Source organism: Bos javanicus, chromosome 2 (genome assembly GCF_032452875.1).
Source record: "Bos javanicus breed banteng chromosome 2, ARS-OSU_banteng_1.0, whole genome shotgun sequence".
NCBI lineage: Eukaryota > Metazoa > Chordata > Mammalia > Artiodactyla > Bovidae > Bos > Bos javanicus.
The window spans coordinates 37,874,533-37,900,443 of NC_083869.1; the positions used below are offsets into that span (position 1 = coordinate 37,874,533).

Genomic DNA, 25,911 nt, shown 5'->3' on the forward strand with positions numbered 1-25,911 from the left:
TCTGACTCTCTGCGACCCCATGGACTATAACGTCCATGGAATTTCTCCAGACCAGAATACTGGAGTGGGTAGATACTCCTCTCTCCAGGGGATCTTCCCAATCCAGGGATTGAACCCAGGTTTCCTGCATTGCAGGAAGATTCTTTACCGGCTGAGCCACAAGGGAAGCCCTAACCCAAAAAACTATGAAGAAAGAAAAGAAAACAAGGGCTAAAAAATTACTGTTTAAATACTACAAGGACAGATCCTACTTAGGAAACAATCCAATTTCTGGAAAACAGCATTCTCATTGAGAGAACAGGTTTTTCACCCTTTGGAAAATATTTTAGCACTCTAAAGGGGTTCAGTATCTTCTTCTGTTAGTTCCATACTGTTTCTGTCCTTTATTGAGCCCATCTTTGCATGAAATGTTCCCTTGGTAGCTCTCATGTTCTTGAAGAGATCTCTAGTCTCTCCCATCCTATTGTTTTCCTCTATTTCTTTGCATTGATCTCTTAGGAAGGCTTTCTCATCTCTCCTTGCTATTCTTTGGAACTCTGCATTCAGATGAGTATATCTTTCCTTTTCTCCTTTGCCTTTCACTTCTCTTCTTTTCTCAGCTATTTGTAACACCTCCTCAGACAACCATTTTACCTTTTTGCATTTCTTTTTGGGGGGATGGTCTTGATCACTGCCTCCTGTACAATGTCGCAAACCTCCAACCATAGCTCTTCAGGCACTCTATCAAATCTAATCACTTGAATCTACTGGTCCCTTCCACTGTATAATCGTAAGGGATTTGATTTAGGTTATACCTGAATGGTCTAGTGGTTTCCCCTACTTTTTTCAATTTGAGTCAGAATTTTGCAATAAGGAGTTCACGATTGGAGCCACAGTCAGCTCCCGGTCTTGTTTTTGTTGACGGATTAGAGCTTCTCCATCTTTGGCTGCAAAGAATATAATCAATCTGATTTCGGTATTGACCGTTTGGTGATGTCCATGTTGTCCATGTTGATGATGTCCACATGATCACATGGTGATATGAGTTGTTTCTTGTGTTGCTGGAAGAGGGTGTGTGTAAGACTCTCTTAGTCCTTGCCTTGCTTCATTTTGTACTCCAAGGCCAGACTTGCCTGTTACTCCTGCTATCTTTTGACCTCCTACTTTTGCAATCCAGTTCCTTATGATGAAAAGGACATCTTTTTTTGGGTGTTAGTTCTAGAAGGTCTTGTAGGTCTTCATAGAACCATTCAAGTTCAGCTTCTTCAGCATTAGTGGTTGGGGCATAAACATTGATTACTGTGATACTGAAGGTTTGCCTTGGAAACGAACAGAGATATTCTGTCATTTTTGAGACTGCATCCAAATACTGCATTTTGGACTCCTTTGTTGACTATGAGGGCTATTTCTTTGCCCTGCTTCATTTTGTACTCCAAGGCCTAACTTAAAGTGCCTGTTACTCCAGATATCTCTTGACTTCCAGTAGTCATGTATAGATGTGAGAACTGGACCACAAAGAAAGCTGAGTGTTGAAGGATTGATGCTTTTGAACTGTGGTGTTGGAGAAGGCTCTTGAGAGTCCCTTGGACTGCAAGGAGATCCAACCAGTCAATCCTAAAGGAAATCAGTACTGAATATTCATTGGAAAGACTGATGCTGAAGCTGAAGCTCCAATACTTTGGCCACCTGATGCAAAGAACTGACTCAGAAAAGACCCTGATGCTGGGAAATATTCAAGGCAGGAGGAGAAAGGGAGATGAAGGATGAGATGGTTGGATGGCATCACTGACTCGATGGGCATGAGTTGGAGCAAGCATTGGTAGTTGGTGATGTACAGGGAAGCCTGGCTTGCTGCAGTCCATGGGGTCGCAAAGAGGTGGACATGACTGAGTTACTGAACTGACGTGGAATGCAATTTGGTGCAAACTCTTGGAAGGGCAATTTAATAATGCCTAAAAAATAAAAGTGTACCAACCTGTTGACCCATCAATTCTAATGCCAATACTTAGGATATACTTGGAAAGGTAAACAAAAGCAACCAATCAAATGTTAGGAAACAACAACATCAGTCAGCGAAGGACTGGTGAAATATATTTGCTACTGCTGTTGTTCAGTTGGTAAATCTTGCCCAACTCTTTGTGACCCTATGGACTGCAGCATGCAAGGCTCCTCTGTCCTCCAAAATCTCTTTAAGTTTGCTCACATTCATGTCAATGTCCATTAAGTCAGTGATTCCATCTAATCATCTCATCCTCTGCTATCCCTTCTCCTTTTGCCTTCAATCTTTCCCAGCATTGGGGTCCTTTTCAGTGAGTTGGCTCCTCACATCAGGTGGCCAAAGTAATGGAGCTTCAGTTTCGACAGCAGTCCTTCCAATGAATATTTAGGGTTGATTTCCTTTAGGATTGACTGGTTTGATTTCCATGCAGTTCAATAGACTCTTAAAAATATTTACAGTATAATATAGTAAATATATTATATATATATCTCTATGATGGAACTCCATGCAATTGCTAGAAAGGGTTGAAGGAAATCCACATGTGCTGGTATGATCTATACCATTATTCCAAACATGTGTGGAATAACCAATAAGAAAGACTACCCAGGAAAATAAAGCTATGTAATTGTTTTTTAAAAAGACAAATGCTGAAATGAGCAGAATTTTTTTCCTTGATATACTCAGGAAACTTAACCAGGTAAGGTTTAACCATTGGGAAAATGAACTAGATGTTTGTAGGGTAGGTTACTTGTTATTTTATACTTTTAAGGAGAGTGAAAAAGTTGGCTTAAAACTCAACATTCAGAAAACGAAGATCATGGCATCCGGTCCCATCACTTCATGGGAAATAGATGGGGAAACAGTGGAAACAGTGTCAGACTTTACTTTTTTGGGCTCCAAAATCATTGCAGATGGTGACTGCAGCCATGAAATTAAAAGACGCTTACTCCTTGGAAGGAAAGTTACGACCAACCTAGACAGCATATTGAAAAGCAGAGACATTACTTTGCCAACAAAGGTCCGTCTAGTCAAGGCTAGGGTTTTTCCAGTGGTCATGTATGGATGTGAGAGTTGGGAGTGTGAAGAAAGCTGAGCGCCGAAGAATTGATGCTTTTGAACTGTGGTGTTAGAGAAGACTCTTGAGAGTCCCTTGGACTACAAGGAGATCCAACCAGTCCATCCTGAAGGAGATCAGCCCTGGGATTTCTTTGGAAGGAATGATGCTAAAGCTGAAACTCCAGTACTTTGGCCACCTTATGCAAAGAGTTGACTCATTGGAAAAGACTCTGATGCTAGGAGGGATTGGGGGCAGGAGGAGAAGGGGACGACAGAGGATGAGATGGCTAAGATGGTATCACTGACTCGATGGATGTGAGTCTGAGTGAACTCCGGGAGTTGGTGATGGACAGGGAGGCCTGGCGTGCTGCGATTCATGGGGTCGCAAAGAGTCGGACAGGACTGAGCGACTGAACTGAACTGAACTGAAGGTGAATAATTTCTTTTAACTTGTATATTCATCTGTTACTAATTTCTATAAATTCAATAGAATAAGAACTGCTGTTTCATTTAAAACCACACTAAGTACCTAATTTTTACTATTAGTTAAAGGCTCTAATTCTGACCTATTGAAAGAGCACATTTTAAGAATTAGTTTTCATAAAGGGCATGAAACACATGACACCAGTAATAAATGACTTCCTTGAAAATAAATGCTGTATAATGTATTGATAATGAATTCTCCTGTATATATTTCTCTTCAAACTCTGCAGGACTCTTTAATAAAGAATTGGTATCTTTAAGGAAAGTACTTCTCAGCTAGTTCTATAGTTTTAATGAATTTTCCAACAATTTGCCAAAAATAGGGAACAACTTATGCTCAGTATAACCATAAAAATAATATCCATGTACTCTTTTTTACAGATTCTATATATCAACATACCTTCCAGAAATACGTTATAGAAGAGAACCCCACACACACGTTTAAAATTTTAATTTTAATAACACATTTACTTTAAATTTTAAATGTTAGAATAAAATATACATAACATGAAATTAAGCACTTTAACAACGTTTAAGTGTACAACTCATTGGCATTAAGGACATTCACACTGTGATGTAACCATACCACCATCTACCTTTGAACTTTATCATTTCTCCCTCCACCCAGCCTGTGGTGACTATCGTTTTATTTTCTGCCTCTATGAATTTAACTATTCTAGGGACATCATATAAGTGGAATCATACAGTATTTCTCATTGGTGGCTGGCTTTGGCTGGCTGGCTTTCTCACTTATCATGTCTTCAGGCCTCATCAACGCTGTAGCTTGTGTCCAAATTTCCTTCCTTCAAAGGCTGAACAATATTCCATTGTTCACATATACTACATTTTGTCTATATATTCATCTATTAGAAAGTACTTGGGTTGCTTCTATATATTTTTTTAAAAAGTAAAAATTTTGTATCAAATTTAAGCAAACATAAGATTTTGTTTATAAATACTGAAATTTGAACTTCATCTAATTTTCTACTGTCATGAAATCTTCTGATTAAACCATTAGAAAAGTTAAAAAAAAAAAATGTTTGGCTTACAGGCTACAAAAAACAGGTGGGGGCCAGATTTGGACTGTGGGCCAGTCTTTGCTCACCCATGTACTAGAGTTTAAAAACCTAGAAGAATCGCTAACAATCTGTAGTTTGAAGCAGATTACAACAAATATGGAAGGACTGTAAGACTTGCACTCCAACGTGGATCTGATTCTAGGCTCTGTCACTTACTAGCTAAGTAATACTGAACAAGTCATTTGAACATCTCTAAACCCCAGTTTAACTGTTTATAAAACAGGAATAACACTCACATTACAGAAGAACTGGTGTGAGTATGTGAATGAGATCCTGGATGCTGTATAAACCATACAGTTATTTTTAGGGAACTGAGCACTATAAAGTAACAAATATACAATTTAAAAAGCACCATGTTTTTCCTTAAGGAGTTCACTTGCCAAAAATCAGGGGATCTATTTTCAATTCATAAATGGAGGAAAAAATGAAGTAATTTGACTAAAGAGAGATGCTTGAATTCCATTTTTAATAAGCTCTTAGTATTATACAATGCTAATATACTATTCAGTTAAAAATTTACTTCTTTCACCTTCTGATCATATTCTGACCTCAATAGTTCTGCTTCATCATTTTTTGTTTTCTTAATCCTCATATAAGGCAGATCCAATTTTATATATCAAATCATAAGAAGCAGTAGCTGAAGCAGTACTCATGACAAATGACTAAAAAAAGAGTGGTTGCTTCTTGTTAATATCATATGCTCTATTTTCTATTTATTAAACTTCAGAGCAGGTAACTTCAGAAAATTTAAGGACACTCAAAAAATTAAAATGTATGATTTCTATAGTCAGTGTGACAATATCAAAATATGAATGTCAATGAACAATATGAAGATGGTGGATGAGTAAGTTAAGCTGCTCTTTAACACTCAGATACTGATTTAACACATCCCCAAACCTTTATTCAATATTTCCCATCATCTTACTCTGTTCCTTAACTAGACCTATTGTGATCATTTCACAATATATACAAATAATGAATCACTATGTTGTACATCTGAAACTAATGCAGCGTTATACATCAATTTAGACATGATTTGAGCAATCTCCTGGAGGACAGAGAAGCCTTGCGTGCTACAGTCCATGGAGTCACAAAGAATCAGACACGACTTAGCAACTGAACAACAACAAATGTATCAACTGCATCTCAATTAAAAAAAAATTCCTTCCTGGGAACTCCTTGGAGGTCCAGTGGTCAGGACTCAGCAGTTTCACTGACGTGGTCCCCTGGTTTGGGCCCTGGCCTGGGAAATGGGATCCCACAAGCCACATGGCATGGCCAAAAAAATAAAAAAATTCCTTGTGTCTATTCTGTGAAAATACTGAAAAATAGCTTTTTCCTCTTGTTTTTCGAAGATATTCTGTTCAGTATTTTCACACCAACAACTCAAATCTCCACTTAACAGACGTGAAAAAGATGGAGCTGAATTCTGTAACTCTTCTCTTCTAAAAGCATTAAGTTGCTATGGAAAGCATGCTACCTCTGAGCCGAATGCATGGAGCAGATAGGAAGCAGAGCATCCCACTCAGCCTGTGCACCTGTCCAGGGCCGAGGCTCAGGTAAGCAGAGGCTAGTCCACTGGTTTACGCCCACTTCAGAGGTACACCCGCCTCAGTACCTAGGACCATGCCTGCCTGCTTGAGTGTATGATCAAGAATGAGAACACTGGTCCCTCTGGGAAGGAAGGATAGCACAGTTTGCCACAGGAGACCTTCTGATTCTGTCAGCAGAGTGAATGAAAGGGTGTAAAAAGACCACCAAGTGGCAGGCTATGGCTCTCTCCCACTCTCCTCGAAACTAAACCTAAATGATCACTTTAAATACACACCTGTGACACTTACCTTTTAAAATAAACTAATGTATTTGTACTTAAAGCATTTTAACAGTACTGTGTAATGAAAGTCAAGACTATCAAATGGCAGGTAAGAAGACACAATTTGGCAAAGCCTAGCATTTTCTCATAGAACACAGTAAGCTGGTTTAAACAGCACAGAGTTTTAGAAGAGCACATACTTAGCTGGATTTAACAATGACATGTTCACTGTAAAGGCTGCTGGGCCGATGACTCTAACCTGGCTGCCTTAGAATGAATGGCTTGGATGGTTTCTGGCTCTCTACCCCATTTCATTCATAGGAATATAATTTTTTATGGTTGAATACATCAAACTTTAACCATCTTCTTATACATCCTCCTTCATTTTTAATAAGCATCTAGCAAAGATTCACTTAAGGGATTATGATACTAGTATTACTAGCTATTATTTATTAAGTGCTTACTATGAGCCATATGGGTTCCCCTGGTAGCTCAGCAGTAAAGAATCTGCCTGCAATGCAGGAGACCTGGGTTTGTTCCCTGGGTCAAGAAGATCCCCTGGAGGAGGGCATGGCAACCCACTCCAGTACTCTTGCCTATAGAATCCCATGGACAGAGCAGCCTGGTGGGCTACAGTTCACAGGGTCACACAGAGCTGGACATGACTGAAGCGACTAAGCAGCAGCATGTGCCAGATTATGTACTAAAGCTTTCTATGCACATCATACCTGGGGAGTACAACCAACAACTAGTGAATGACTTCTACACACTAGGCATCTCTGGTTTTTACAGCCGCTTCATGATTTAACGTATTGTTACTCTCATTGTTGAGATGTCTAAGGTCACACACCTGGTGGATGGCAGAGCAGGGAGATGGAGCTAAGTGCTGTGACTCCAGAGTTGGTTTTGTCGTTGTCTTTCAGCCTCACACAGTGACCTACAGAGTGTAGCAATGAAACTGATTTCCAGGTGAAGTAAGGGAGATAATACCTCTTAAAAACAATACAAGCCTAAGGAATCCATCAAAGGTCTCTCTGCCTGCCTTATTAGTTTACTCTGATGTGGCCATCTCCTTCAACTTAGTAACTGTGACTCATCAGTCCTTCTTGGGCATTATGTAAGTAAGATGGCACTGTTAAGTAGCACCGTGATGGTCTCAAGTTCCAGGGAAGCAGCTGTGGATGAAGAGAATCTAGTTTGCAGCTTTTAGAAATGATCTTCTCCACTGTTTCCCATCTGATAAACAGGGCCTTCTGTGATGGCCAGCTCACTTTACAGAGAGAGAGCAATGCCTTTAGTGGATCTTAGACTCTTGGGATCACAGATAAGAACCTGAAAGTGCAAGTAGGAAAATAAGTGCCATATTGCTTCATTTATCTGTCTGGATTTCTCCACTCTGAATTTTCTACATGGACTTCTGTTTTTAAGCTCATTATTGTCAATATATCTGATTGAGAAAGAAGCTAAACAAGTCCCAGGTGAGACTGCACCATAGCAACAGGCCTGCCATGAATGCTCTGGAGAGCAGAATTTCACACAAGTATTTGATTGCCCATTCACACTCTTGATTATAGCACACCAAGCTGTTAAACTAAGCTGTATGCCATTAGTGTACTGAAGAACTTTAAAAAATAAGCCACCCTATGTGAAGATATTTTTCACACTACGTTCACATTGAGATGTGTTTAATTGCATGTAGCCCATTTCCCTTTTATTTAGAAAACAAGAGAGACATTTTTAAACTAGTTCAGAACTTGCCAATGTTACAGTGTAGTAATGTGATAAATTGGGCATTACTACCTTTTATCACAGGTAAATATTGAATCCTTATTCTGGTTCATAAATATTTGCTTAATTCTCCATTGTGATTGTGACAGAATATAAATGGACTGCCCTTAGAATTTCATCAGGAGTATTAAAGTACCTTGAGTTAAATAAACAATAACCACAGTAACTATAGGGGAAAAAAAACCCGAGGTTAAAACTACCTCAGGCTCATGGTAGATTACACTTGAGAGCATGCTAGGTCACTTCAGTCATGTTCGATTCTTTGCAACCCTGTGGACTGTAGCATGCCAGCCTCCTCTGTCCGTGGGATTCTCCAGGCAAGAATCCTGGAGTGTGTTGCCATGCCCTCCTCCAGGGGATTTTACTGACCTAGGGATGGAACCCGTGTTCTCTTATGGCCCTGCACTAGCGGGTGGGTTCTTTATCACTAGCGCCACCTGGGAAGCCATTTATACTTAGACTTGGTCTATTGCTCAGTTGGGACAGCATATTAATAACCAAAAAAAGGTTACTAAGAAAAAAAAAAGTAGTTTATGTCTGTGGATTATCACAAAATGGCAGCCGTCTTACAGATTATCATGGCCAGGTAAGAACACAGATGGCATGAGCAAAATCCAGCACAACCATCAGAAAGTCAACTCAAAGCAAATCCACATTATTACCATCCATTTTCATGTTCAAATACATTTAACTAACTCTTTCCACATTTGCCTATAAAAGGTCCTGGAGACAGAGTAAAACATTTCACAAATATTCAAAACAAAGGACAGAGGAATGTTCATGAAGAGTTATTTTTATACTACCAATTCTGTTATTTACGCTACTAGAAACACCCAGTGGTGTGGCTCTAATCCAAATTATTTACATTTGGCTTTGTAATGCATGGTACGATGTTTCTGTAGCAGATCTGCCTTTCTAATTACATTGTGCTCTACTATTTAAATCAGTTTACAGGCCCTAATATCTACTTGCTATAAGGGAAAGGTGGTGTCCCAGAAGCTTGCTGGCCAGGAGGACAGATGGCTCACAATTACAAATACCCCAGAGGAGAAAGGACTGAACATACTCGAACCTTAATTACTTTGTAAAGCACTCAAAGTACTGAAGACTGTCCAGTTACACCCTTGGTATTCCCTCCAGAGCACACTTACCCAACAATGAATCTTCTAATCTTAATGTCTTTGGTGATCTGGATAGGCTGTGAATTTTCCAAATTGTCAAGCTGTGGTTTGTTTTCACTTCAGAGTTCTTCCCTCAAGTTCTTTCCTCTTGCATTTTACTATAAGCAACAAGAGGAAACCAGGCTGTACCTTGAACACTTTGCTTAGAAATCTATCAGCTAAATACCAAGTTCACTGCTTACATGTGCTCCACACAATTGAAGGAGACAATTCAGCCAAGTGTTCTCCTGCTATGTAACAAGGATCAATTTTCCTCTAGTTTCCAGTTATATATTCTTCATTCTCTGAGCTCTCACCAGTAGCACCTTTAATGTCCGTATTTCTACCAACATTTAGCTTAAGGCAATCTAGGCTTCTTTTTTATCACTGCCTCAAAATTCTTTCAGCCTTTACCTGTCACCCAGTTCCAAAGCCACTTCCACATTTTAGGTATTTGTTACCTCAGCACCTTACCTCCTGGTATCAAAACTTGTATTAGTGTCCTATGCCTGCTATAATAGAAAGGCATACCCTCATAGCTATAGAGTTAGAAGTTTGAGGTTAGTTTCACTTGACTAAAATCAAGGTTGTAAGCTGGGATACATTCCTCCCAGAGGCTGAAGGGAAGGATCTGGTCCTGGCCTCTCACAGCTCCAAAGGTTGCTAGCATACGTAGGCTCGTGGCCACATCACTGCTGTTTCTGTCTCCACCTCCACCCTGCTTTCTCTTCTGAACATGTGTCAAATCTCCAACTGCCTCTTTCTTCCTTGGACACTTGTGAAGGCGTTCAGAGCTGGTCTGGGTAATCTCCCACACTTGAGGCCCTGAATTTCACTACATCCATAAAGATCTCTTTCAATTAAAGTAACATTTACAAATTCCAGTTATTAGGACCTCATATCTTTGGTGAGAAGAGCATTATTCTGCCCACTACAATCACAATATAAAAGAACAGCATATTAATTTACTACAGTCTGTTACATCTATTAAGGAAAAAAAAGCACTGAAACTGAATTTGGCTCTTTCAAAGTGACCATTTGTTACTTAATATTGCAATAAAAGACCACAAAATTACTTTTCTAAAGCTATTATGCTAATATGAAATGCTTATTCTGATTTTTCCATTTACAGATAAGTGTAATTAACTTTGCAAACATAACTTTAAAATGAGGTTGATAGTACAGCTAAGTAGCGTAAGTACTCGTAAATTAGCAAATATAAATAGTTGCAAAGACTAAAAAAAATTTTCATGGAAATTCAAAAGATTTTAGGAAGAGAAATGCCTATATTTTAGGAAACTACTCTTTAGGAAAATACATTTTTCCCTTAGGAGTTAGGGTAAATAAGTGGCTGACATCTCTCTTTTAAAACTAAAGTTATATCCAGTTTATACTTGTACTCTTTGGGATAAAGAAGGGCCAAGGGTGATCAAATACCAGATGGAAGAATCCTGGCTGAGATGGTTTTGAGAAAGCAGCAGGCAAGCTAAGTCCTTGCCAATTTGATCAATTATCCTGGAAGGGGCTTTACAGCCAAGAAACTAGCTCGTCCACTTGCGTTTCTGCTACAGTAAAGGAAAGTCGAGAAGCAGGAGTACTGCTGAACAATTAACGCATTTCCTCTAACCTAGAGGCAAGCAGCTTGGAGTTCTCTGGAGCTGTAGTGGCCAAATAAAAACTGTGTCCTTGTTAATAGCTTTAATTGCTTTGGTAAAGTTAACCCAAAGACCACAGGCCTGGTGGGAATTTTAACACTAAGAAAGGAAATTGTTCTTTTCCATTTAAGCCTAGCAGGGAAACCAGAGTTACATTAGAGAATGGTCATTAATACTTAATAGTGAAAAGAATAATGAGACCTAAGTAACTGTATTTGCAAAATGTTATTCTAAAAAAAAGTAAGGATAAATAAAAATGTTATCTAAAAAAAAAAAAAGGTTCATGAGGGAAGGAACATATGTGTACCTATGGCTGATTCATGCTGATGCATGGCAGAAACCAACAGTATTATAAAGCAATTATTCTCCAATTAAAAACAATATTTAAAAAAGGGTTCATGCAAGTCACTTTGCATATATAGTTGTATTTTTTATTTAAAAAAGGCATAAATAAGCAGCAAAGCAACCTAATCCATTTTCTCTGTTATTCACATATTTAAAAGGCCTGGCTGCCTAGACTGTGAATTCCCTGTAGGGCATCCCATTCATTTTCCAGAAGTTTTTCTAAGTTTTCTCTTAAAGTACTTATTTTGCAAGCCTAAATTAACAAAGTAGCAATAAATGTTGAATATGTAAAACATAATGATCACTCCCTCATAAACTTAAAAATTCACAGCTATAGAATTTTAGCAACGAGAATGGCTGTGAACAGTTTTTCACCAGAATGCAGAATGTCAGGGATTATCCATTGAAAGTGAGAAGCAGGAAGATTCTATTGAAGAGGTAAAGGGACCACCCTTGCACACAGCACAGCACTGGAGATCACCCACCACAGAGTCTCGGCCTTGAGGGCAAAGAGCTTGCTGTGTCCCATGCTGTTTGTCCAGAGACTCACAGCCACCTTTTGAAAAACCTGTTAGAGAACATTTTCCAGGATGATGGAACTGTGTTGAAACCTTGACTGTATTCATGTGTCAAAACTCAGGACTACTCACTAAAAGGGTATATTTATTGTATATAAACTATGCCTTAATAAACTTGCCTTCAGAAAATTAACACACATCGTCATAGTTTCTTTTTATTAGGTTATATTTTCACCCACAAGTGCCTTTCTTATAATTCTGGCAATAACGCTATAAGGTTCACTCACTAATCCACCTTGATGTGCCATACAAATAGATTTCTATGTTTCATACAAATAGATTTCTATGTTTCAGGCAACACTTTCCACATTAAAAGACTATACAATTTAACTTTTCAATGTCAACAGAATAAATTTTTTTTTCCCTGAGAGATCTATAAATGTAACTTTGTTTGGAGCCGAGCCACAGAAAGCCTCGGAAGAGTGTGTGCCTGACCCTTCTGGTGTTTTCTTGTCTAAGATGCTGGGATAACACCATTAGCATTAGCCACATTGCTCTGAGGGAGAATGCTATTTACATCAGGTTAAATCATTTTAGAACCCTTTTTAAAACCACAACCATATGTATTAGGCATAACTATAAATATTTTACACAACTTAGATGTTTTTATTTCCTATCAGTCCATACAGTTTTTAAAGTAATCACTGAAAGAAAATAATATTTATCAAAGTAAGCTACTGTATCTTCAATAAAAGTTCTGTAATATTAAAAAAACTTGTTTTACCTTAAAATTTTGTTAACAGATGCAAAATACAGGCACCAGAATATTAATAATCCTTTTCTAAACACATCAACATGAAAGATTAAAATTCTGGGTTCTGAAGTTAAACCGATCTCTGCCTTCTTCCTCTGTTTATTAATAAATTGTAAATGAGAAAAAAGTTACCCACTTTTAATTCCAAATTTGTCTATTTAAAATGAACTTTAATAGAAGGATAAGACATAAAAGGTGTCTGAGCTAGTCTCTTGTGATTTGTAACATCTTACACACAGGACAATCCAAGGAAGGGAGTCTTCACTCTTGTAGAACGGTGAGCGTACAAACGGTGACTGCAGAATCACACTGAGACCAGACCACTGAAAGCTCTGATATTAAGTTTATCAAGGAAATGGATCAAGTGGGAACCAATATACCTCAGGAAACATTTAGGTCATATAGCAATACACAGGTAGAGGCAAATTAGCCCTAAGAAATCCTATGTAGGTCTATATGAATATCTTTGGAGGGTCTGTGTTCTAAGAACCCCATCTAGGAACCAAAAAAGTCATACTGTTCAAAACTTCAAAACAGATATTTGTACAGAGGCAAATGGCTAGGCAAATGACCTTGCTAAGTAAGATCAAAGGTATCTATCTATATGTTGTCAAGGTGCAGAAATACGCCAGTCACAAAGTACTGATATATTATGGTATATAGCATAGTCTGAAAGGCAACCAAAGCTTTTGCTCCATCTTGAAAATCATGGTCCAGAGATACTGGTTAGGATATTTTATGCACAGGAGGGACCTCTACAGGGAAGGAAATTATACCTAAAATTTAGCTTACTCAAATTCATCTATGCACATTAAAAAGAGAGGGGAGGAGAAAGTGGGAAAAGGCACATAACATTGATTTGTCCCACTGTTGTTAATTTTAACTTAGAGCACTTTATTTAGGTGGTGTGTATCATGTTTTTCCACTGTAAAGTCACTTGTTTTCCTTTTGTAACTAATAACATCCTATAGGGAGATACTTTGAGACTATATAAATAGATTATATAAATATCATGTTTCTCATCATCCTTATATACTAGTTTTAGCAGCCATTGGTGATTCATGCTCCAAACAATTATTACTATCAGTTCAGTTCAGTCACTCAGTCCTGCCTGACTCTTTACAACTCTGTGGACTACAGCATGCCAGACTTCCTTGTCCTTCACCAACTCCCAGAGCCTGCTCAAACTCATGTCCATTGAGTCAGTGATGCCATCCAACCATCTATGGTGGTTGCCAAAGGTGGGTTTTTTCCTCTCCTAATTCTATTTCAGGATTAATTTTGCACAAGCGTAATGGATGCTCATGAAAAATAATGGACGATTCTAAGAAAGGCTATCTACTCATTACACCCCAAGAATTCCTGATCTTTTTTCCTCAACTATTAATACTTGAAAGGCTGACCCAACCCCATAAGACCCTCTAACCAGGAAGAAGCAGTCCCATCTGCCAAAATACCATGGCTGGTGTGTATCGATTAAGTACCAACTAATTGCAAACATTTCAGAGGTGGGGGTCAATTTTCTTCTCTCTTCAAGACACATCTATGTCCAGTTATAAGAATACAATGTAAGTAATACAATGATGCATCCCCTGGATTAATAGCTTGTCTTGATCCAAACAAGCCCACAAGATCAAATGCTTCCTGATAAGGCAAAGATGAGCCAATGAGTTAATAGGGTTAAGAGAAACAGGGATGGGGAGTGGGGTTCAGGATGGAGGGGACACATGTATACATATGGCTGATTCATACTGATGTATGAAAAAACCATCACGATACTATAAAGTATTATCCTCCAATTAACATAAATTGGAGTAATTATCTTCCAATTAACATAATTTTTTTTTAAAAGAAGGGAGCAGGGATGAAATATGGATGAACTTCAGAGGGCTGACTGCACCTAACTACTTGTAGGCCCAGCTATTCCCAGAGTGCGGAATAAGCAAAGAATGGGGGAAGAAGTCAAAATCAGGGGTGGGGTTAGGGGAGGGGTGCAGATTCAACCCAATCACTCATCCCTTATAGGGATAAAGCCTCAAGGCCACTAAGAACTTTCTCCCAAACTCTGAAATATACTGCAATAAAATTTTAAGGGACTGAAGCAGAACACAGTGACTCAAGTTTATTTTTCAGACATGAAATAAAACATAATACTCCTCTATAAAAATACGCTCTGGTAATGCTGGAAACGTAACATTACGGAGCTGTATAACCTAAAGCAATTTCTTCAGTGTTAACATAGAGAAGCCAGATACAAATATTAAATTTTTTTCCACAGGGTTAAAGTTTTACTTATCCATCCAATTCTGTTTCTTCATAAGCAAACATGAATATAACTGTTTCAATCTTATAATACTCCAGAAGTATAAGATGTTATTCCCATAATCCTGGTCCTCAAATAGATGAGTCAGGCTTGATTTTATTAAAACTACCAACACAGGCTCCTTATGTTATTTCAATAAAATCATTTCCTATAAAGTACTCCACAGACAGTTAATCGTCTGAATCCCTGTCTGCCATCCCAAAGGCTTTATCTGTAATTCCAGTCATGGCAGATTACATTGCACACATTCTTCTCCAACAGAAAAATAAATGTTAGGATGAACAAATCTAAAACAAAAATTTTACAAACAGCAGCTTCACCCAGCCTCAGCACAGATCTGAATTCTGGCCTTTGAGCCTCGCTGGCCAAACTCCAGGGAACTTCATTCTTCTACTCCCAGCCTATTAGGTCACCTTGTTTCTATATTTTACTCAAGGTATTTGCTCAAAAATATTTGCACCGAGTACTGAACTAAATGAAGGAAATTAAAAAAAAAAATTGTTATCAAAGAGCATGTGCTCTGCTGAAGCTCACAATCCAGTTTAAGACAAGTCACATTTGGGTTTTTTAAAACATAGTATTTTTTTATTTTAAAGTCACCTTTGGGGTATAACTTTCATATAATAAAACCCATTTCAAAGATGCAGAGTTTGATGGGTTTCACTGAACATACACAACAATGAACTATAACTCCAGTGAGATTTAGGGTATCTTGCTCTCCATAAACTGCCTTAACTCCTTTTCATATGCCCTTCCCCCTACTCCTTGGCAACCATGGGTTGCTTTCTGCTGTTGTAGGTGAATTTTGCCTGTTCTAAAATTTTACATAAATGAAATAATGTAGTATGAACTCTTCTGTGTTTGATTTCTTAAATTAGCATGTTTTTTTAGATTTATCCATATTGTTGTGTGTATCAGTGATTTCTTTTTTCTTATTTAGTAGTATGAATAAAATAGAATTTGTTTATTCACCTGCATGCAGACAAGTAAGCTGTTTCTAATTGGAGGGTACTGTAGACATCCACAAATGCTGCTATAAACATTCATATATAAGTTTTTTTGTGGACGTTTTTATTTCATTTATTCTTAGGTTGTACTCAAGAGTGTTGGATCATGAGGTAAGTGTATGATTAATTTTAGAATTGCCAAAATGTTTTCTAACGTGGTTTTATCTATCTTACAGTCAAATAGGCAAAGAAATGTAAAAAACATCTTAAGTTGCAGTCACAGGTCATATGAAAGTAGGAGATAGCCCACATTTGGCTGTAGTTTGCTGACTCCAACTCTCAACTTTTCTATGTGTAAAATCATGTCTTCTCTGTAAAAACATAATTTTAATTTTCCTTTTCAATTTTTGTGCTTCTTCTTGCTCTAATTTTCCTTTCCAATTTTTGTGCTTATTCTTGCCTTACTGTACTGGTTAAAATCTTGGAATATATTTAGTCTCTAATCATGAAATATAACACTAGCTTTAAGTTTTTCATAAATGCCCTTTATCTGGGCCTGATTAGAGGCTTCATCATGAATGGGCACTGAAATTTTATCAAATGCTTTTTGTTTTCCACTGAGATAATGATGTGGGTTTTCTCTCTTTTTTTCTATTAATCTGGTGAATTACACTGCAAAATTTTCAAATGCTAAGCCAACCCTGCATTCTTGGGATAAAACATACTTGGTCATGATGATCTAAATTTTTACATATTGTTGAGATGGTCTCTGTAATATTTTATAAAAGATTTTTATATTTATATTCATGAGGGATAATAGTTTATAGTTTTTTTTTTAATCATGTAATGTCGCTGCTGGTTTTGGTATAAATGTAATGTTATATATACTATCAAACACTGAGATTACTACAGCTTCTTCTTTCCTCTGTTTGTCTACCTTTCCTCTTAAAAATGTGTAGAAGAATACAAATTTGCATTTCACAATGCAAAATTAATTCTTGAAACTTGATAAAATTCCTGAAACATACTTGCCATAGATAAGTTACCAGTCTGATTTAACACTTACATTAAAACTGAGTTCAAAGTTCAAACCAGACTGGTCAGACTCCAAATCCCATTCTCTGAACAGCTGCCATACTATCCCTGGCCACCTAATCAGTAGGGAAGCTGAAATGCTGTGAAGTCAAGTCTTTTCTAAAATCACTCAGTGTTCAGCGACAGAACAAACATTAAAAAAAAAAAAAAAAGTCTGACTTACTCTAGCCTTGTGCTGTGTGATTACAACTCATCTCTTACCTTTTACCACCTGAACTTTGGTACTTCAGCCATTCATGTATACAGGCCCAGCTTACTTTTCTCTCAGTCCATAAATCATACCCCACTGCTTTTTATTCATAATCTGGGCCTCAATGCTTCCCCTTGTTGGTTCTTTGTGGAGGTTGTTTTAATCTTCTATTCACCAAACTGAGCTGCTTGAGAAGGAGTATTTTTCTCAAAAGTGAAATTAGGTTGAATTTGACACCTAACTGGGCTAATTACTGCTTACAATTTTTGGCTCATGCCCTATGCTGTTCCTATCCCAACAAAAATATCACTTTTGTTTCTTGTTTACCGAGGTCAACTGAACTCCCAAGTATCTTGTGACTACTTAGAAAAGCAACATTCCAAAAAAGGATCAGGTTTTAAATATACAATGCCTTTTGTTTATACCACCTAACCATCTTTACCTAAGCATTTTCTGTTTGCAGGTTTCAGTTCAGTTCATTTCAGTCGCTCAGTTGTGTCCGACTCTTTGTGACCCCATGAATCACAGCGCGCCAGGCCTCCCTGTCCATCACCAACTCCCGGAGTTCACTCAAACTCACGTCCATCGAGTCGGTGATGCCATCCAGCCATCTCATCCTCTGTTGTCCCCTTATCCTCCTGCCCCCAATCCCTCCCAGCATCAGGGTCTTTTCCAATGAGTCAACTCTTCGCATGAGGTGGCCAAATTATTGGAGTTTCAGAGTTTCAGCTTCAGCATCAGTCCTTCCAATGAACACCCAGGAATGATCTCTTTTAGGATGGACTGGTTGGATCTCCTTGCAGTCCAAGGAACTCTCAAGAGTCTTCTCCAACACCACAGTTCAAAAGCATCAATTCTTCGGCGCTCAGCTTTCTTCACAGTCCAACTCTCACATCCATACATGACCACTGGAAAAACCATAGCCTTGACTAGATGGACCTTTGTTGGCAAAGTAATGTCTCTGCTTTTCATATGCTATCTAGGTTTCGAGTGCAACAATAAAGCAGTAATAGAGATGGTTTTCATAATGTTTCAAGGAAAGTGAAGCAAAAATCTGAAGAAAAATTATGTTTGAACAACAACAACAAAAACCCCAAACTATATGAAAAAGTATATTGGGGGAAGAACTTTACTAAATTCTTTGGTTAAAGGAATCTAAAAAGCTAGGCATTTGAAATCTTTGACTTATTCATTATATTTAATGTTATTTTAAGTATACCACATAAAATTCTCTACCTACAAAAAATTCAATTTAAATAAATCCCAGAATAGTGTTACAAATTCAGGAAACATTTAAAAAATAATCTGACAGCCTAATGCAGAGTTTAATGGGTAGAATCCAAATGTCAAGGTATAAATGACTGAAGAAATACCAATTTAATCTAAGCTTACAATTCATTTATTTTCAAGATTAAACCCAGCAAGTATACTATAATCCAGTATCTCCCTCAACCATAAATATGCTTCTAATTTTGAAGTGTTTTCAAAGGCATTGCATATAAACCTTTTTTGATTGATCATGAGAGAAACTATATGTAGCAGAAACTGGGTTCTGGGAATTACATGAAGAAAGCAATCATAATTTTTGGCACAACTGATTGCCAAGTGTACAGAACTTACGTTCAAAGACTTTTTATAAACATTAAACTAATTAGATCATATTATACAATGCACTTATGAAATTTTCTCACAAGTTTATAAATAGGAAAAACTATGGTACCAGGTTAGAAACAAGCATGTCACTAGGTGGTAAATATGCAGATATATTACACACACACATATTTATATACATTACATATATTTATATATAATTATATATATATATATAAATGAACAGCTATAATTTTTCATGGATATGATGAATAACTACTAGAAGCAAGTGTAAATACATGTGAAGATTATGAATTGAATGTAGGCATTATTAGAAAAATCCTAACTTCTACATCTGCTTAAATTCCATTATAGTTGTGCTTTGTTACTATAAAAAGCATTGTTCATGAGATTTTATTAATGCTTTACAATGTGTAACAAGGGCACTTGCCCTCCACCAGTTTACAACTTAGAAGAACAGACTTACCCATATCTCAAAATTTTAAGCCTCTTTTTCCACTTCCCTTTCTTTGAACAAATAACAAGAGACAGTACTTCTGGTGGGGTTATAGGAGGAGCAAAAAAGGACAAAACTGAGGCTGCAGGAAGAGGAAACAGCTGGTAAAGTGAGAGTATACAGAGAAATGGAGGAGGCCCAGGCGTCTGGTGAGGAAGCTGGGCCCCCAAAAAGGGAAGCAGAGAAAGACTTCCTCCTGAGATAACCAAGCTAATCAGAATGAAAGCTCAACTTTCCAATGCCCAGTAACTCCCAACTAAATATGGAATTTAGGCTTGCTCTCTGCCATGCTCAGGACTCAAGACTACATGTTCTGGGTCTCTGGGTGCCCAATGACATGGGCACGTGGAGAGAATGGAATCAGATCCTGGTCCTGTGACTGAGAGGCCTTTGAGAGTAAAAGGAGGAGGAAGTAAGTGAGTGAGTGGGAGTGGGAGTGTGAGTGTGTGTGTGTGTGTGTGTGTGTGTGTGTGTGTGTGTGTGTGTAGGGAGGGATGGAGGGTGGGAGAGTGGTGGTTCATTCGTTGAGCTCCAGCTTCCTTAAATGTCACTCCATGGTTACTATTCCCCATTTGCACCTGCACGTAAAGAGGGGTCTCTCATGACATAGTTCTGTGCTCTCCTAAAGTCTGGACAGATGAAGCATGTGAACTTATTCAACAGCTAGTTATATATGGCAACAGTTATGCATAGACAGAGTTGGATGGATGACTGAATGAGAATAGAGGACCTTCTGGCTTCTGGTGGCATGTTCCATTTAGACCACATTCAATACTCAATGTCATCAAACAAAACAAATTCTTCATTACTATTGCTTACAAACAGCAACTTAACCCATTTACACCTCATTTCCCATGCATTTAAAATATTTAAGATACTCTGCACAGTTCCTAGATCACAGAGCTACTGGGGGAACTTACTTAGTATACACACTGTCATCACGTGCACGGTGCCTGGCCCAAGTGCACAGTGTTTACACACTTCTACTTACCTCTCCGACAAGGATAACTAGGATAGCTAGAACTGGTCTAGTCCCTCAGTGCTCTTCTTCCTAGTTACAACCTTTTCATGCATTCCTTTCTAAAACTGGCTACATGGATTCTTTATACTACTTAATAATTTTTCATTTCTCTGTTATCTTTGAGTAAAGAGTTGCTTCACAGGATTAAAATTTCTGGATATCCAAAGCTAATCTTCCAAAAGGCAATTTATTTTCTGATTTCAAACACCCCTAAGATGTTATGCTTTCTTCTAAATAGAATATATGGAACACACACACTTTTCTTAATAATTAATCACAATCTTACTAACGAAACATGCCCAACCACAAACATACGGTGGCATCATAATGCCTGGGACCTGCCTTTGAGTTGTTCTGTATCCTTCTGTGATACGGGAATGTCTCTTGGTGCTGTCACAGTCCCTCTTCTAATTCTGATGTCCATCTTGCTTTCTTTTTCCTTCCCTCTATTCCCTCTCCTCACCTCCCCCCTTCTCAACTCCTTGGCTAAATTTGCACACCCAAAACATAATCTACTGAAATACAAAGATAATCAAATTATATGCTGCAGGCTAGATGGAATAAGGTTAAGAGTGAGGGCCTTATAAGGACATTTTCATGGCAATTGTTAGAATGTTTCAAAGGGGTGAAGCTGACAGTGGCCTGGCTTCTAAACAAATGCATATGTGTACACGCATATGGGAGTGCATACACCTGTGTGTGAGCACGTGCTGTATGTAAATACACTGGCTATTTAGGGGATAGTTCCTGGTGGCTCAGACGGCAAAGAGTCTGCCTGTAAAGCAGGAGACCCAGGTTTGATCCCTGGGTAGGGAAAATCCTCTGGAGAAGGAAATGGCACCCCACTCCAGTATTCTTGCCTGGAGAATTTCATGGACAAAGAAGCCTGGCGGGCTATAGTCCATGAGACCACAAATAGTGGGACATGACTGAGTGAGTGACACACACATACACACACACACAGGAGATAGTTACTGTAGGCAAAACACTTTAAGTGTATTATTTTGCAATATTTTAAACTAAGCCTACAGACTAAAATGGAGAATTTTTTTTTTACCTTAAAAAGTTAAATATGATTTAGTCAACAAATATTGGAGTACTACAGTCATATGCTGAGCATTGTTCTAGGTACTGGGAATAAAAAGTTGAAAAAGAACAGATAACTTTCCTACTCTTAGGGATTAAAAAGTTTGAATTAGAAAACGTCTTTTGTTTTCTTAAAAGAGTAATGTTTTGTTGAGATTATATTGTGAAATTTACTCATTTCTAGTTAAAAACTGTAGAGGAAAAATTTTCAGTATTACACAGGAAAAAAACTAACAGATGTAACTCTGGAGAGAGACCTGATAACATTATGAAAATATATTTAAAGTTAAGACCCTAGGGTAGTATAATTTTTCCAAATGCAGGAACAGAGAAGTAAAGAAATAGAAATGAAACATTAAGATATCATAGCATATTTAGTAATTTCCATTACTATGTTACAAGATGGCAAGAACATGAAAAATTTGATGAGGGTTTTTAAAAAAATTTAAGCAATATTAACATGACTTCAAAAATTGGCATATTTAGGCTTAAAGGGGAAACAAAAGAACGTTTAAAAATAGAAACTTATTGAGAACCAAGGAAATTAAACTCAACAACAACAAAATAATCCAATCGAAAAATGGGCAAAAATCTAAATAGACATTTCTTCAAAGAATACATACAGATGGCCAACAGGCACATGAAAAGAAGCTCAAATCGTGAATTATTAGAGAAACGCAAATCAAAATCACAATGAGGTATCACCAGAAGGCCATCATTTTAAAAATCTACAAATAAATGCTGGAGAGGGTGTAAAGAGAACCCTCATATATCTGCTGATGGGAATGGAAATGGTGCAGACAATATGGAAAACAGTATGAAGTGAAATGAAAGTCACTTAGTCATGTCCAACTCTTTGTGACCGCATGGACTATACAAGCCATGAATTCTCTAGAATTCTCCATAATACAGAATTCTCCAGGCCAGAATACTGGAGTGGGTAGCCTTCCCTTTTCCAGGGGATCTTCCCAATGCAGGGATCCAACCCAGGTCTCCCGCATTGCAGGCAGATTCTTTACCAGCTGAGCCACAAGGGAAGCCTGGAAAACAGTATGGAGGTTCCTTAAAAGACTAGAGTTGTCATGTGATTCATCAATCCCACTCCTGGGCATATATCCAGAGAAAACTGTAATTCAAAAAGATACTAGCACCTCTGTAAATAGCAGCACTATTCACAACAGCCAAGATACAGAAACAATCTAAATGTCCACTGACAGATGAACAGATAAAGATGTGGTAAATATACACAATGGAATAGTACTCAGCCATAAAAAAGAGTGAAATAATGCCATTTATAGCAACACGGATTTTCCTAGAGATCATCATACTAAGTGAAGTAAGTCAGAAAGAGAAAGACAAATATCATATGATAACCACTTATACGTAGAATCCAAAAAAATAGTAAAAAAAAAAAGAACTTATTTACAAAACAGAAACAGACTCAGACATAAGAGATTTGTGGTTGGCAAGAGGTGAGGGTTGAGGGGGAGGGATGGATTGCGAGTTTGGGATTAGCAGATGTAAACTAGTATATACAGCACAAGAAACTATCAATATGTTCAATATTCTGGGATAAACCATAATGGAAAAAATAGGAAAATTATATATATATATGTATAACTGATTCACCTTGCTGTACAGCAGAAATTAATACAATGTTGTAAACCAACTACACTCTAATAAAATAAATTTTAAAAACTAAGCACAAGGCAATCAAATTTTAGTCTATCCTCCACAGCATCTCACTTATAAATGTTAAACAGAGAATATAAAAATCAGTGTGATGACTCTGACCTTTGCTGAGCCACAGTGAGCACCCAGTACAGCTCAGCCCCGCCCAGCACTAATCAAGAAGGTAGAGTAAGCCAGATAGAAAAGAGGGCAGAAGAGGAACAAGGCCCAAAGACCAAGGTACCCACACTTTTGCCAAGTGGACTGTGGGAAAAACTGTTAGTTGTTGATCATCATTGTATCTGAATTCAGCTGGAGCCTGCAGGCCCAGCTTTTGAGACTGCTTGCTGTGGCCACATGATCCAGTTCACCCAGTTCAATGCCTGAGAGGAACAAGCCTCTCTAGACCATGCCCTCCGAAAGGAACACGTCTGTTCCCCGATTCTTCACCCTTACGTCCTGACAGAACCTGATGAGAACTGGGAGCTGTCTCAGACGCTGACAGCAACCATGTGGCAAAGCTGCCTTGGCAGCTCTGGACCACTTCTCTCTGGAATGTTCTGCGACAGAGGCATATTTCTATCTTGTTTATTTAAGCCATAATATTTTGAGGTCTCATTTTTCAGAGCAGCTAAACCTGAAGCCCAATTAACACATATTTATGGCAGAGTTGACTGTTTTAATGCCTAATTGCCTCAACTCGTATTCTGAAGCTTAGCAAGTATATTCTGAACATCTTTACTGGGTTTTAAGCATCTTTCATTGGATTATGCACCTAGAGGGCAGGGATCATGTCCTCTGTTTCTTGAAACTGTCTAACAGAGGGCTGATTAAGGGAAAGAAGGGGCAGAAAAACACGTAAGTTTAAGCTACAGGCTTTAGTGTCTGAGAGTCCCCTGGAATTGAATCCTTTGTCAATTCCTGAATTCTAATCAGACGTGTGAACTTTAGGAAGTTCAGTCATCCAACAAACATCAGTTGAGCATCTATTTTGCGGCAGGCCTCATTCTAGGAACAAGGGTTTCTGCTATGGATCACAGTGTCTACATTCTGATAGATTTAAATTTTATAAACTCATTAAGCCTCAGCTACTTCAGCTGTAAAACGGGACTAATAATAGCGACTGATTTTAGGACTCTGTGAGGATGACATGAGGCGATACAAAGTGCTTATGTGAGTCAGTGTCATGCACATTGGTACTCAATAAATGTCAACAGTAACTAAGAAATGTCAATAATTTGTGCTTGGTGTACAGATACCCACTAACTGTCACAACATCGGAGCACGGTTTCTTAGCATCCAGTAAAAAAAGGAAGTCGGAGGTTACTATTTCCTATTAGAGTCTCATCTGTGCTGGCAGTTTGATAGGAATTCTAGACATGTCCTACAGATAAATAAGGGCTTACTAAATGCAATATATCACAGAGCATGTGGGGCCTAATATTTAAAATTGAAAATATTAAAAAAAAATTATTCAAGAAATAATCCCTTTTTCTAAACTGATTTAAGGAAACGGGTGGATTCTTTGCCATATGATCATTTGGAAACAGCCTTCAAGGGCTTGGGGCCCAAACCACAGCACTGCCCACCTCCCTGTGGCAGCTGCAGGACCTGAAGCATACCAGATTGCTTCAGCACGTCTCCTGCACCGAGTCAGAATCTGCCACTTCCACCAGCTACGGTTCATAGTCCCAAAACAATTAATGGCTTCTTGGATCCAGCAGAGAGCTCTTTCCGAATAATCCTATGACATTATTTTGGACTGCAGAATGTTTAAATCCATTTTAGGCAACGAAGAGTCCTAAGGCAGGTTTTAACAAGAAACAAGGGGTTGGAGTGGGATTTTTTTCAACTTACCAAACAAAACTGAAAGATTGGGAAATAAAGATTTCCAGTAGATGAAAATGAAAACTAAATGCTCTGCAGGAAACAAAGAGCAACAGGGTAAACAATACTCCACACTTGTGGGTGGCTTCATTTTGCAAAAGCAATTTCAGAAGCAATTAGATCTGAATGCTAGTTTTATTACTAACCCCCAAAGACAGAAAACTTCAATATTCATGAAATACCTGACAGTTCTGCTTCTAGACAGGGGCTTGACCACCTATTAAGTACCAAGCACTTTACTCGCATTTTAAATATACACCCTATAACCTACAAACTGGGCATGGTTGTAATTTCACAGAGGAAACAGGCTACGAAATGTTAAGGGGCTTGCCCAATAGCATAAAGCTACTTGTGGGAGTCTGGATTTGAATCCTGACATCAACGTCTGCATGCCTCCCATTCTACTAAGAAATGACTGAATTCTTTATAAGGGTACAGTGAAACTCTATAAGAGTTCATTGATGGGTCAGGATTATCAGATTATTAGTATAAATAAGAAGAAGGCTAACATTTAAAAATATTCCCTATGGTACAGTGATGTCCTCAGGACAAACTGACATGCCCCCTCCCGCCTCCTGCCTCAGCTCAGGGGTCCATGTGCCTCTTCTACAGGGTCCCAGGACTGACTAGCTTGCCCAGTAGCCAGCAGCAGCCTCCAAAGTGTCCTACTGAAGACTGTGGGAGAGAGCTATTCTTTTTTGGCTCAGTTCTCCTGTTTGGTAACCTCCCCGCCTCAAAACCTGGCTCTCAGGTGGCCATCTGACATTTTTCTTAGCTGTCAAGGTGCATGACCTTCAAACCTGCCAGTACTACTCTGCTGTGGGAATCAAAATCTGAATTGGGGAACATGGTTTTCTCAAGATGTTTAAAAACCTATTTCGGGCAGTCAAAATGC

The 25,911-nt window shown here is 38.2% G+C and overlaps 1 protein-coding gene across 20 annotated transcripts in view; it reads right to left on the reverse strand.

The window, feature by feature from the left end:
* Positions 1-25,911, reverse strand: part of PKP4 (plakophilin 4) — a 259,383-nt gene that overhangs the window by 144,961 nt on the left and 88,511 nt on the right. The window contains exon 2 of one of the 20 annotated variants that reach the window (XM_061437225.1): positions 9,349-9,476. The exons of the other annotated variants lie outside the window; for them this stretch is intronic. The gene's annotated coding sequence lies outside the window, so the exon portion shown is untranslated. The remainder of the gene's footprint in view (positions 1-9,348; positions 9,477-25,911) is intronic. 20 annotated transcript variants of the gene reach the window in all.